This window comes from Ursus arctos, unplaced genomic scaffold, assembly GCF_023065955.2.
Source record: "Ursus arctos isolate Adak ecotype North America unplaced genomic scaffold, UrsArc2.0 scaffold_20, whole genome shotgun sequence".
Classification (NCBI taxonomy): Eukaryota; Metazoa; Chordata; class Mammalia; order Carnivora; family Ursidae; genus Ursus; species Ursus arctos.
This window is the reverse complement of record NW_026622875.1, coordinates 23,428,407-23,441,173: the sequence shown is the minus strand read 5'-3', so window position 1 is coordinate 23,441,173 and position 12,767 is coordinate 23,428,407. Positions and strand designations below refer to the sequence as shown.

Below are 12,767 nucleotides of genomic sequence, written 5' to 3'. Positions count from 1 at the left end.
TCTCCCCCTATTGTCTGCCTTCTGCTCCCCACTGTCCCTGCATCCTATGATATCCCCTGCCTCTTTGGCTGTCAGCGGGGCCGGGGCCGGTGAAGAAGGAACCAAAAAGCTGCATGAAAGGGGAGGACACGCTCTGCCTTTCCAGAGATGCCGACCACGGAGGGGTTGGCGGGGGAGGGGAAAGGCACCCCAGGGCTTTGTGCTGGGGAGGACCAGATGCACCAGGGTCTGGGTCCCAACGGCGGTCCCACAGCGCCATCTAGTGGCATCCAGGAAGAACATGCGTGCCCTCATGTGGAGAGGGGCTCCGTGCAGGAGCCCAGAGTACCTCCTAAGCGCTAGAACCTGGGCCAGGAACTTCTGCACATTAAGTGGTCGGCTCACCTTGTTAATCCTCCCACCAGCTCTGCCTGGCGGGAGAAAGAGACTGGGCTTAGAGAGAGTAGGTGGCCCTAGAAGAACTTGGTTCCTCGCTGGGCCAAGTCAGAGCTGCTTCCAGCAGTGGCTCCTCATGTCCCCCTCCAGTGCCCTTAGCCCACAACCACCTGTTTCCCCCTGCCCCTGCTTCTCACTTGCCTCCTGGATGATTATCTGCGCTCTTCTCCTGTCAAGTCATTTCAGGGGCAAATATAAAATGTCTTCCGGAAGTAATAAGCGTCACTCGCTGAGTACCTGCTCTGTGCCTGAGGCTGCTTAGAAGCTTTTGAGTATTCTCACTAAGCCCCATAGTAGCAGGGATTATCAACCCCATTTTATAGAAGAGAAACCGAGTCTTGAAGAAGTGGAGTAAGGCATACAAATTCGCCCTGCCTGTACAAAACAGAACTGGGATTCACACCCTAAAGCCCTTAGGTCCCTGGTTTCCTGGGAGGACCCCTTGCTCTAATCATCATTGTCTTAGAGCAGCCTCTGCTGTGGTGGAAGAAAAACATTTGCAACAAGGAAACCCCATAAAACAGTAGTAAGTTTTCTACCAAATTCAGATCCATTTTCTCTTCATGGCTTATATAAAAATGGGCATCACTATTGTCACCATCATCAACATCACGTATTCCACAAAGATATAATGAACCCTGTCACTGTCACTGCAGGAGTCCAGCATGAATCATGGCCCCTGTCTGCCCTCAAGGTCACCATCACTGCCATTCTCTGGCTCTGATTAGGGTGGGCTCCTCTCATCTCTGCCTGGAGGCTGGACTCTTCTTGTCCTGCTTATAGTTATTCATGTGCTTATATGTTCATCTATTTAATGGATATTTGTTGAGCTCCTATTATGTGTCAGGCACTGTGACAAATAGTAAAGACACAGTGCCAAAAGACCCTGCCCTCACAGAGCCTGTAGTCTGGAAGATAAATAGATAATAACCAAGTAAATGAACAAGTATTTGATGACAGTCTTCATAAGCACTCTGAAGGCAGGACTGGGATACTATGACAGCATGTCATGGGACCCTGCCTTAGTCTGGGGGCTCCCCTCTCTGCAGCCTGCCTCACATCCTCCAGCCCACACTGATTGTGCACTAGAGGAAATTCTCTAGACACAGGTCCCTCCATCCTGGATACTCAGTGACATTTCCGGTTTCCAGGGATTTCATTGCTTTTTTTTTTTTTTTTTTTGAGTTGCCTTATAGTTTGTATTACTTTGTGAGTCTTCATGAATTGTAGTTTTTTAAATCAGAAGAAAAACATCCCTTGACAGTCTGGGTTCATAAAATTCATGTTCTGCAATCGTGAATCACTCCCTAATGGTATCATATAGATGTCTGTGTCCTTCAGACTCCTTTGAGGAGGACTCCACTTCCATTCAAGACAGAGGAACAGGGACTAGATTTACCTGAAAGAAATAAACAAAAAAATACAAAATATATAAAATGATGGTTTTCAAAATACTAGACACCAGGTGATGAAGGACAGTGATCCCTGAGATGGGAAACAAATGAGGTGAGTCCTACAATTTTCACTCTTATTGACGTGAGAAGTTCTCCAGGCTATAGTGTAGAGAAGGGGAACCCAGCTAGAGCCCAGAAAACTCCCTGAGTTCAGGGGGTGGAGCTGAGAGTCCAGGGAGACCACAGTGGCCAGAGTTTGCCAAATATAGTACCAAAGATGCAGAGGGCTACACGCACAACTCTGAAGATCCATAAGGAGTTCCCTTCAAGTGTTCAGCAGAGTACTGGTCAGAGCGTGTGTATGAAGATACTACCTGAAACAGGGGCAGGGGAAACATCAGAAAGGAATAGAGAACAGTGCACTCAAAGGGCTGGAAATAGTGACTGTTCTGACCAGCAAGAAAAGTTCACAAATTATGGGACATTGGGTAGAATATTTGGAAAGGTCTTGTCTGAGTCATGTGAAATAATTAGCCCTATGTGGAACACTCTTCTAGACCCACCTAACAAATCATAAAAGAATATTCAGAAAGATCAGATGTTTTCAATTCACTTAATTGGATCCCAAACCAAGGCACAAGAATCTGTATAGGAATACTGAAATATTTGACACCCAACAAAGTAAAATTCACAAAGTGTGGCAATCAAACAAATTAATGGGCATAAAAAGAAGCATGAAAACATGATTAATAACAAGAATAATCAATATAAACTGACCCAGAACTGACACAAATATTAGAATTAGAAGAAAAGGACATTGACAGTGATTATAACTGTATTTCAGCTATTCAGAAAATTAAGTAGAGACATTGAAGACAGAAAAAAAGGCCTAAATCAAACTTCTGGAGATGAAGACTACGATGTCTGAGATTAAAAGTACACTGGGTTAGGGGCGCCTGGGTGGCACAGTTGTTAAGCGTCTGCCTTTGGCTCAGGGCATAATCCCGGCGTTATGGGATCGAGCCCCACATCGGGCTCCTCAGCTATGAGCCTGCTTCTTCCTCTCCCACTCCCCCTGCTTGTGTTCCCTCTCTCACTGGCTGTCTCTATCTCTGTCAAATAAATAAATGAAATCTTAAAAAAAAAAAAAAAAGTACACTGGGTTAGATTAAAAGCAGATTAGACTCAGCAGAAGAAAAGATTAGTGAGCTTGAAGCCATAGCAATAGAAATTATTCATAATGAAGCACACATAGAAAAAAGATTTTTTAAAAAGAATAGAGGATCAGTAAACTAAGGAACAACTTTAAGTGGCCTTATATATATGTAATTGGAGTCCCTGAAGCACAGAAAAACATTTGTAGAAGTAATGGACAAAAATTTTCCACATTCACTGAAAACTATATACCTGCTAATCCAAGAAGCTCAACAGATCTAAAGCACAAGACACACGAATAAAGCTACTCCAAGGCACATGGTAATCAAAGTATTCAAAACCGAGGAAAATGAGAAAAATCTTAGCTGCCAGAGAAAAAAAGACATGTTATGTCCAGAGGACCAACAGCAACAAAAAGTAGTACCACAGATTTCTCGTCATTAAAATGTAATCAAGAATACATTGGAGCCACATCTTTAAAGTACTAAAAGAAAAAATTGACAATTTAAGATTTTATACCTAGCAAAAAATATCTTTCAAAAAACGAAGGTGAAATAAAGATTTTTTTTTCAGACAAAAGATGTAAAAATTTGGTATCGGGGAAATGAAGAATGCCTTTGATGGGCTCATTGGTAGTCTAGACATGGCTGAGGAAAGACCCCCTGAGCATCGGAAGACACATGTATATTAAAAATAAATGGATGGAGAAAAATGTACCATGCTGTCATTAATCAAAAGAAAGAGAGTCACTATATTCAGCCAGAGCAGACTTCAGAGCAGGGGATGTTATCAGGGATAGAGAGGGGCATTACACAATGACAAAGGGGTCAATTCTCCAGGAAGACGTAACAACCCTTATGTGTATGTACCTACCAAGCACATCGAATATGTGAAGCAAAACCTCTTGGAACTCCAAGGAGGACTAGATGAATCCACAATTATAGTTGAAGAATTCAGCAGCCCTCTATCAGAAATGGACAGACTTATCAGGCAGAAAATCAGTAAGGAGACAGTTGAACTCATTAGTACCATCAATCAACTGGATATCATTTGACATCTATCAACCACTTCATCCCACAACATCAGGATATATGTTCTTCTCAAGCTCGCATGGAACGTTCACCAAGATAGACGATGTTCTGGGTCATAAAACACACCTTGGCGAATTTAAAAAAACAGAAATCATACAGTGTCAGCCCTCAGATCACAGTGGAATTAAGCTAGAAATCAATAACAGGAAGATAGCCAGGTGCACACCGAGCATTTACTAAGTTTGACTGTACTTTGGGCCACAACACAAGTCTGTCAATTTAGAAAGCTTCAAGTCATACAAAATATGTTCTCTGACTGCAATGGAATTAAATTAGAGATTTATAACAAATATATCTGGAAAATCCTCAAATATGGAGAAACTAAATAATCCATGGGTTAAAAAAAGGAATAACAAAGAAAATGTAAAAGTATTTGATCCAAATGAAAATAAAAGCACAACATATAAAAATCTGTGGGCTGCTGCTAAAGCAATTCTTAAGGGGAAATTTATAGAATGAAACACCTACATTGGAGAAAAAAAAGATCCCAAAATAATGACCTCTGTTTCCACCTTAAGAAACTAGAAAAATAAGCGAACAAAGGGAATAAATAATAAAAATTAAAAAAGAAATCAATAGAGGGCGCCTGGGTGGCTCAGTCGTTAAGCATCTGCCTTTGGCTCAGGTCATGATCCCGGGGTCGGGAATGGAGCCGGACCGGGCTCCCTGCCCGGCGGGAAGCCTGCTTCTCCCTCTCCCACTCTGCCTGCTTGTGTTCCCTTTCTTGCTGTATCTCTCTCTGTCAAGTAAATAAAGTCTTAAAAAAAAAAAAAGAAAGAAAGAAATAGAAAACACAAGAACTAAGAAAAATATGAAAACAAAAACTGGTTCTTTGAGATGATCAACAGAATTGATAAACCTCTAGCTAGACTCATCAGAAAGAAAAATACACAAATTATTAATATCAGGAATAAGAGAAGTGATATCTTGATAGAATCTAAGGTTTTAAAGGCTAATTAGTTAATACTATAAACAATGTTATGCCAATGAATTTGACAGCTTAGATGAAATGAACAAATTCCTTCAAAGATACAGACTACCAGAGCTCGCTTAAAAAATAAAATAAAAAGGTATTGGAAGAGCCCTATATCTACTAAAGAAACTGGACTTTAGTTAACCTTCCCACAGTGAAAACTCAAGGCTCAGATGGCTTGATGGGTGAATTCTTCCAAACACTTATGGGAAAAGCAATACCAGTTCTACACAAACTCTTTCCGAAAATTGCAGAGGATGAAAGATATCCCAGCTGACTGTAGCCAGCAATACCTGATACTAAAACCAGACAAAGACTACAGGAAAAGTAACTACAGATCAGTCCTTCATGAAAATAGAATAAAAATTCTAAAAATGTTATCAAATCAGCCCAACGATATGTATTTAAAAAAAGGGACATCCTGGGGCGCCTGGGTGGCTCAGTTGTTGAGCATCTGCCTTCGGCTCAGGGCATGATCCCGGCGTTCTGGGATCGAGCCCTGCATTGGGCTCCTCTGCTGGGATCCTGCTTCTTCCTCTCTCACTCCTCCTGCTTGTGTTCCCTCTCTCGCTGGCTGTCTCTCTCTCTGTCAAATAAATAAATAAAATCTTAAAAAAAAAAAAAAGGGACATCCTTATCAAATGAGGTTTATTCCAGGAATGTGGGGTTGGTTTAACATATGAAAAGCAATCAGTGTAATTCCCCATATTAACACACTATAAAAGAAAAACCTTATCGTCATCTCAACAGATTCTAAAAAAGCATTTGATGAAAATTAGACATCCATCCCTGAGAGAAACTGTCAGCAAACTAGGAATAAAATGAATTTCTGCAACCTGACAAAGGACAGCTATGAAAAAACAGCATTACACTTAATGTGAATGTGACTGAATGCCTCTCCTCTAAGATCAGGAACAAGACAAGGATGTCTCTTCTCACCACTGCTCTCCAACATTGTACTGGAGGTTCTAGCAAGTATGATTAGGCAAGAAAAAGTCGGGATGGGGGGGGGGGAGTCATCCAGATTGAAGAAGTAAAAGCTATCTTTATTCACAGACAACCTGATTGTTATGTAAAACACCTGATGGACTCTACAAAGAAGCTACTAGAACTAAAAAGTGAGTTTAGCAAGTTTGCAGGATACAAGAGCAATACATAAAAATCGATTGTATCTCTAGACTAGCAAAAATCATACATTGAAACTAAAATAACATTTACAATAGCATCAAACATATGAAACACTTAGGGATAAATCTGACCAAAGATATGATCTGTACATTGACAACTACCAAACATTGCTTAGAGAAGCTAAAGAAGCCCTAAATAAATGGAAAGATAAGCATCGTTAATGGGTTAGAAGACTCAGGATTGTTAAGATACCAATTCTTTCCAAATGGATTTATTTGGAGAGAATCAATTTGATTTAGTTGGAGATCTTCAGTTTGTTCTGGGATTTGATATACTTTTCATCAAAACTCCAGCAGGATTTTTTTTTTAAGATTCATTTGAGAGAGAGAGAGAGAGAGAGTGAGTGAGCGCACGCACACGCCAGTGCAGGGAGGACTAGAGGGAGAGAATCCCTGATGAATGGGGAGCCCAACACTCGGTGGGCGGCCCCCCCCCGCCCTGAGATCGTGACCTGAGCCGAAACCAAGAGTCAGATGATTAACCGACTGAGCCACCCAGGTGCCCCTCCAGCAGGATTTTTGTAGAAACTGAAAACCAGATTCTAAAATTTATATGGAAATGCAAAGGACATAAAATAGCCAAAACAACTTTGGGGAAAAAAAAGAAAAGGAAAGGAGAACAAAATTGGAGAACTAACACCACCCAATTTCAAGATTTATTATAACACCACAGTAATAAAAGAACAGTGTGGTATTGGCATAAACATATAAAAATAGGTCACTGCATGGGGCATCTGGGTGGCTCAGTCGGTTAAGCGTCTGCCTTCAGCTCAGGTCATGAGCTCAGGGTCCTGGGATGGAGCCCTGTATCAGGCTCCCTGCTCAGCAGAGAGCCTACTTCTCCCTCTCTCTCTGCCCCTCCCACCCACTTGTGCTCTCTTTCGCAAATAAATAAATAAAATCTTTAAAAAATAAAGGTCATTGGAATAGAATAGAGACTTCAAAAGTACACCCACACAGATATGGACGGCTGATTTTTTTAAAAGGTGCAAAGGGCAAAGGCAATTCTGCGCAGAAAGGGTAGTCTTTTCAGGAAATGATTCTGGAACAATTGGCATACATATGCAAAAATATACTTCATACCTCACACTATATTAAAAAAATAACTCAAAATGTACCATACATCTAAATGTGCAGTGTAAATCTATGAGCCTTCTAAAAGAGAACACAGGAAAAAGCTTCGTTACCTTGGGTTAGGCAAAGCACGGCACATGAAAGAACACATTGATAAACTGAACTTCATCAAAATTAGAAAGTTCTCTCTTAAAGATGTTGTTAAAAGAATAAAGGGAAGCCACAAACCGGGAGAAAGTATTTGCGAACATATTTTTAATATAGGTCTTTTATCCAGAATATATAAGAATTCTTGAAATTCAATAATAAGAAAACAACCTAACTTTAAAAAATAGGCAAAAGATTTGAATAGAGAGCTCGACAGAGAAGATCCACGAATGGCAAATAAGCACATGGAAAGATGTTCAATATCATTAGTCATTAGGCCAATGAAAACTAAAAACCACAGTGAGATACCCCAACACATGTATTAGAAGGGCAAAAATTAAAAAGACTGACCAGCACCAAGGGTACTGAGGAAGCAACACTCTCAAAGGCTGCTAGAGGAGATTTAAAATGGTTCAACGACTTTGGAAAACACTTTGGAAGTTTCTTGAAAAGTTCAATGCACCTTTCATATGATTCAACCATCCCACTCCTAAACATTTTCCCAAGAGAAATGGAAACGTATGTCCAAAGACTTGTACATAAATGGTAATTGGAGTTTTATTTCTTAATAGCCAGGGACTGGAAACAACCCCAAAGTCCCTCAGCAGGTGACTGGATAACAAATTTTGGTACATCAATATAATGGAATATTACTCAGCAATAAAAAGGTACAGGCTATTGATACACATGACAACATGGGTGAACCCTAAAATAATTATGCTGAGTGGAAGAAGCCGGACAGAAAGAGTACGTACTTAGGATGCCTTTTTATCAAACTCTAGAAAATGCAAGCTCATGTGTAGGGGAGGAGCTCAGTGCTTGCCTGGGGGAAGGAAGGGATTCCCAAGGGGCATGAGGAAACTTTGGGGGTGATGGGCATGTTTGTAACCTTGATATGGTGATGGTTACATGGTGTGTACACAGGTCAAAACTTATCAAATTATATGCTTTAAATATGTGCCATTTAGTGTACGCCAATTACACCCGAGTAAGCCTGTTTGTTTACTTGTTTATTTGTTTTTAAAAAATCAGCTGCGGATGCAGAAGGTGGCCAGCCACCTTTGGATTACTTCATCTTCACAAGACATACCAGCATAGAAAGAAAACTCATCGAGCAAGGCTGCTTACTGGGGTCATGTAGCTGATGGGGAGATTGTGATGTACTGAGGTAGCCAAAGTCCCAGGGCCGGAGGGGAATCGGTCTGGCCACTCATGTCTCTGGACTGCTAGTTCGGGTCAGTTCATTTCCATTTGAAATGTTTGTCGCCCTGGATGGGTCTTAAAGGGGACAGGAGAAATCCTGCACAGCCATGGAACAAGATGAGATGAGACCAGAACGAGGCTGCTGTTGGCAGTAACGGTAGTAATGCTCTCTCTCACTGGCTGGGCACTGGCTGTCACCCAGAGCCCCAGAAATTCATGTCTGTTCACCCTCACTCTTGTCCTCTGTGGAAGCTGCTATCATGTCATCTTTGAGAGGAGGAAATGGAGGTGGGGAGTAGCAAGGGCTCAGACAGCTAATGAGTTGTGGAGCTAGAATTTTAACTCATATCTTACCTGATCCCCAAGCTCTTACCATGAAACTGCCCCCATTCCCAGGCCAGTATACACATGTGAACACATGCGTATTCACCTGTACACAAACAAGACCATACACACACACACACTTTACATATATGTGTGTGTGCATGCACACATGGATTTACGTTCGTGTACATACGTATTTGAACACATACACACATTCACGTGCATACAAAATGGCCACCGATGCATACACACATGCACCCATATATGTCCCCTGAAGCCACACACATATACGCACACACATATGCATGACACATATACAGAGGCACACATGCTGAGAACACCCTAAGAATTTATATTCTGCTCTTTTGGTGCTGGCTTCCCGTTAGCAGCAACCACGGCAACCCACTGCCAGCCTCTCCCAGTCCAGGCCCCAGGAATCTTCAGGACGCTGCAGTCCTGAGTCTAAAGTGAAATTATGCTCAGGCCCCTGATCTGGGGACTGCACGCAAGTCAGGGCAATCAGATGCATCCCATTTTCTCATGAAAGAAATTTCTGACAGGCTTATTAACCTTTGAAAATACCAGCTCTCTGTCCAAAGGACTTCCGGAGTCCAGATCGAACTGAAAAATAATCTTGTGACAGACCACCCGGTTCTGAGCTGATGGGAATTACTTTCAACCCAGGCCAGCATGTCCCTCCGACAAAATGTTCCACATACCAAATCTGACAGCAGCCGGCTATCGGGAGCAAGGGAGCCAAGTGTCAGCTATTATAGATCATATCCATGAAGGCTGTGACATAGGGTGATTGCTCTGGGCCTCCGTCATTGTGGGGGCATCGGGGATAGCAGGAAGGAGCTGGGCTAAGTGCCTTTGACACTTACGTCCCTGTGCTATAGGACAGAGAGTCTGCCTGTCATCACAGACAGATGTAGGCTTGGCCTCTGGCAATCATTTTCTCTTTTGAGTGTTCAGCTTGGAGTAGAATTATAGTTTGGTGGGTGCTGTCAGGAATAAAAAGACAGAGTGTCATGTGGAAAATTGGAGATAAATGGATTAACTCCAGGATTGGAGGAAGTGACTCATCCACGCCATTGTCTCATGGTGGAGGACAGTCTTCTTGTCTGCTCTTTTCGGGCCACCTTCTGGGGTCAGAAGACGGTCTGTATCATTTCTGGAAGTCTCAGTGTTTTTCCTTACCCCATGAAACACACGTGAAACAGTTTTTCTACCATAATAGCTGCCAGGGACCCCAAGTGTAGCCTTGTCTTTGCCTTGAATAAATTGGATGACCTTGGGCAACACCCTTAACTTTGGAGCCTCAGCTTATACATATAGAAGATGCTCGTATGGATGCCTGTCCTGTCTGCCTTACCAATTTGCCATGAAGACCAGCAGGACTGATGAAAAGACTGTACTCCAAGTGACAGGGACAGTGGCTGTGCTTTGTCACATCTTTCAGCATCCTCATCATTGCTCACGGTGTTTCTGCTCCAACGTCGACTTTCACAGGCTTCCAGGCAAAAAGTTTTCCATCTTCCTCTAGAACTATCTGGGAACCCTGGAGTTTCCATCCTTCAAGGCCTTCCTGTGGCTTGGCTGTTCAGTTTTCCCTTGAACTCTGTGGGATATTCAACATCTTTCTCATCGCTTCCATCCCTGTTTTAGGCAGGAAAAATCTCTGTCACTTAGAACCAGGTAATCTTAACTGATGAACATGTAACTCCCTAAAACTTTCCCTCTGACGATCTTCAGAAAGGCACAAGTACCTGCCACCCAACCGTCCTGCACCCACCCCATTTATGAAATACCAGGTATCAAATCCTGAAAGTCCTTTATCCTCAAAGTCTGCAAGGTAAGGGCTCTCATTATGTATCCATTTTGTAGGTGAGGAACTGAGACTCTGAAAGATGTGAGCATCTGTCCAAGATTACAGCTAGAACCAGGAATCTTGGTTGATACATTTCAGTAAAAACCCCACGTAAGGGAGATTAGTGAAAGGAACAGGGGAGGATCTCTGGCCAAGATAGCACCTTTCCCCATCTCTCACTTTCTCAAAGCACATAGTCTGCCATCTCTGCTTCTGTTCCATCTTCCTGCCTTTCTCTGTGGACTGGCTTTCTCTGCTTACTCATCAGGGAGTATATTGCTGGGAAAGGGAGCTCCAAACCTAACTTTAGTAATTAATTTCAAGGTTCTGCCATCAACTATGGTTTTTGTGTTTCTTAATTTGAATATTAAGAGAAAACCTGTTTGGTGCTTGGACAGCTGGGGTGAGCTGAAAAATGTCCTTCCTTCCCCAAAGATATCTATCTAACTCCTAGAACTTGTGACTGTTACCTTATATAGAAAGTCTTTACAGAAGTGATTAAGTTAAGGATTTTAAGATGGGGAGATTATCCTGGATTATAAGGGCAGGTTCCGAACGGAATCATACATATCTTTATCAGAGTGAGGCAAAGGGAGATTGGGCACAGACAGAAGAGGTTATGTGACAATGGAGGCAAAGCTGGGAGTGATGCAGCCATAAACCAAGTAATGCTTGCAGTTACCAGAAGCTGGAAGAGACAAGGAGCAGATTCTCCCCTAGAGCCTCTGAAGGGAGTGCAGCTCTGCTGATACTCTGCTTTTGGCAGTGATACTGATTTCAAATTACTGGTATCCAAGACTGAGAGAGAATAAATTTATGTTGTTTTAAGGCACCAGATTGTTCTAATTTGTTACAGTGGCTACAGGGGACTAATACAGCAGCCAATGGATTCATTCCTCCTGCATTGGGTGTCCACTCGTTGTCCAAACAGTATTATCCAGGGGGATGTTAATATGAAAAACATAGCCAGTGAGGCCTACCCATAGCAGTGCCTATGGGAAAGGAGTAGGTGACAATCTTTAGAGAAAGGGAGACACTTGCATGCATCTCACTACCACTCCCTGACACCTGCTATCATGTAGGTGTGAGAGGAAGTGTTGGGAAGCACAGGGCAGCAGCCATGCCTGAATGCAGTACCACGATGAGGGCGCTCTCCTTCTCCACCCAAACAGGGAGTGTGTTCAGAAACAGCTCTTAAGGGGCAGTAGTGGAAAACAGGAAACGTTAGAAAATGAGTCTGCCTGTCCAACTAATTCAAACAAGTGTTAACATCCTTCTTTAGCTAGGCCTTGGGATGAGTTCTTAGCATAGGCACCAAACTACAGGGAAGAGAAAGACCTACACATCCTGGACAGCTGGTAAGAAAATAACAGGATCATTAAATCATTCACTTAGTCATTTATTCAACCAGTGGTTGCTGTGCATAGAGATGGACCAGGTTAGGTGACAGTACAATAAAATATGTAGAGCAATCCTCTTCATGGGATGAGAAAAAGAAGCAAAATAATCATAAATTGAGAAAAGGGCTATGAAATAAAGGAGTAAGTTTCTGAGACAGAATGAGGTGTATGAGTGGGTGGGGATGAAGGTGGTGGTAGCAGTCAGGCCTTGGAATCAGGAGTTACATTTGGCGTGCGGGAGGGTGTGTGATAAGTTTGAATGGATAAGTCGAATGGGCAGTTGGATTTAAACCTGGGGCTGGGAGAAAAAGTTTGGGCAGGAAATGGAAATTTGTTAGAGCTAAGGAAATGAAGGAAAGGTCCAGGAAAAAGAGAATTTAGAGTTGGTGTAAGTTTTACCTTTGGGTCTGTGCATGCAGAGGACACGAACATCTCCCACGTGTGAAGAAAACGTTTACAAGAAAATTGAAAAGTTGCGTAGCCCGGCCTCCTTCCTCCCTCAACCAGACTACAT

The 12,767-nt window shown here is 42.4% G+C and overlaps 1 long non-coding RNA gene across 1 annotated transcript; it reads right to left on the bottom strand.

Moving 5' to 3' along the window:
- Positions 1–1,608: 1,608 nt before the first annotated feature.
- LOC113253993 (uncharacterized) lies at positions 1,609–12,746 on the bottom strand. Its single transcript, XR_003315622.4, has 3 exons — positions 12,653–12,746; positions 10,359–10,642; positions 1,609–1,834 (listed from the first exon to the last, which is right to left on the bottom strand). It is a non-coding gene; the product is annotated as an uncharacterized LOC113253993 (long non-coding RNA).
- Positions 12,747–12,767: the final 21 nt, after the last annotated feature.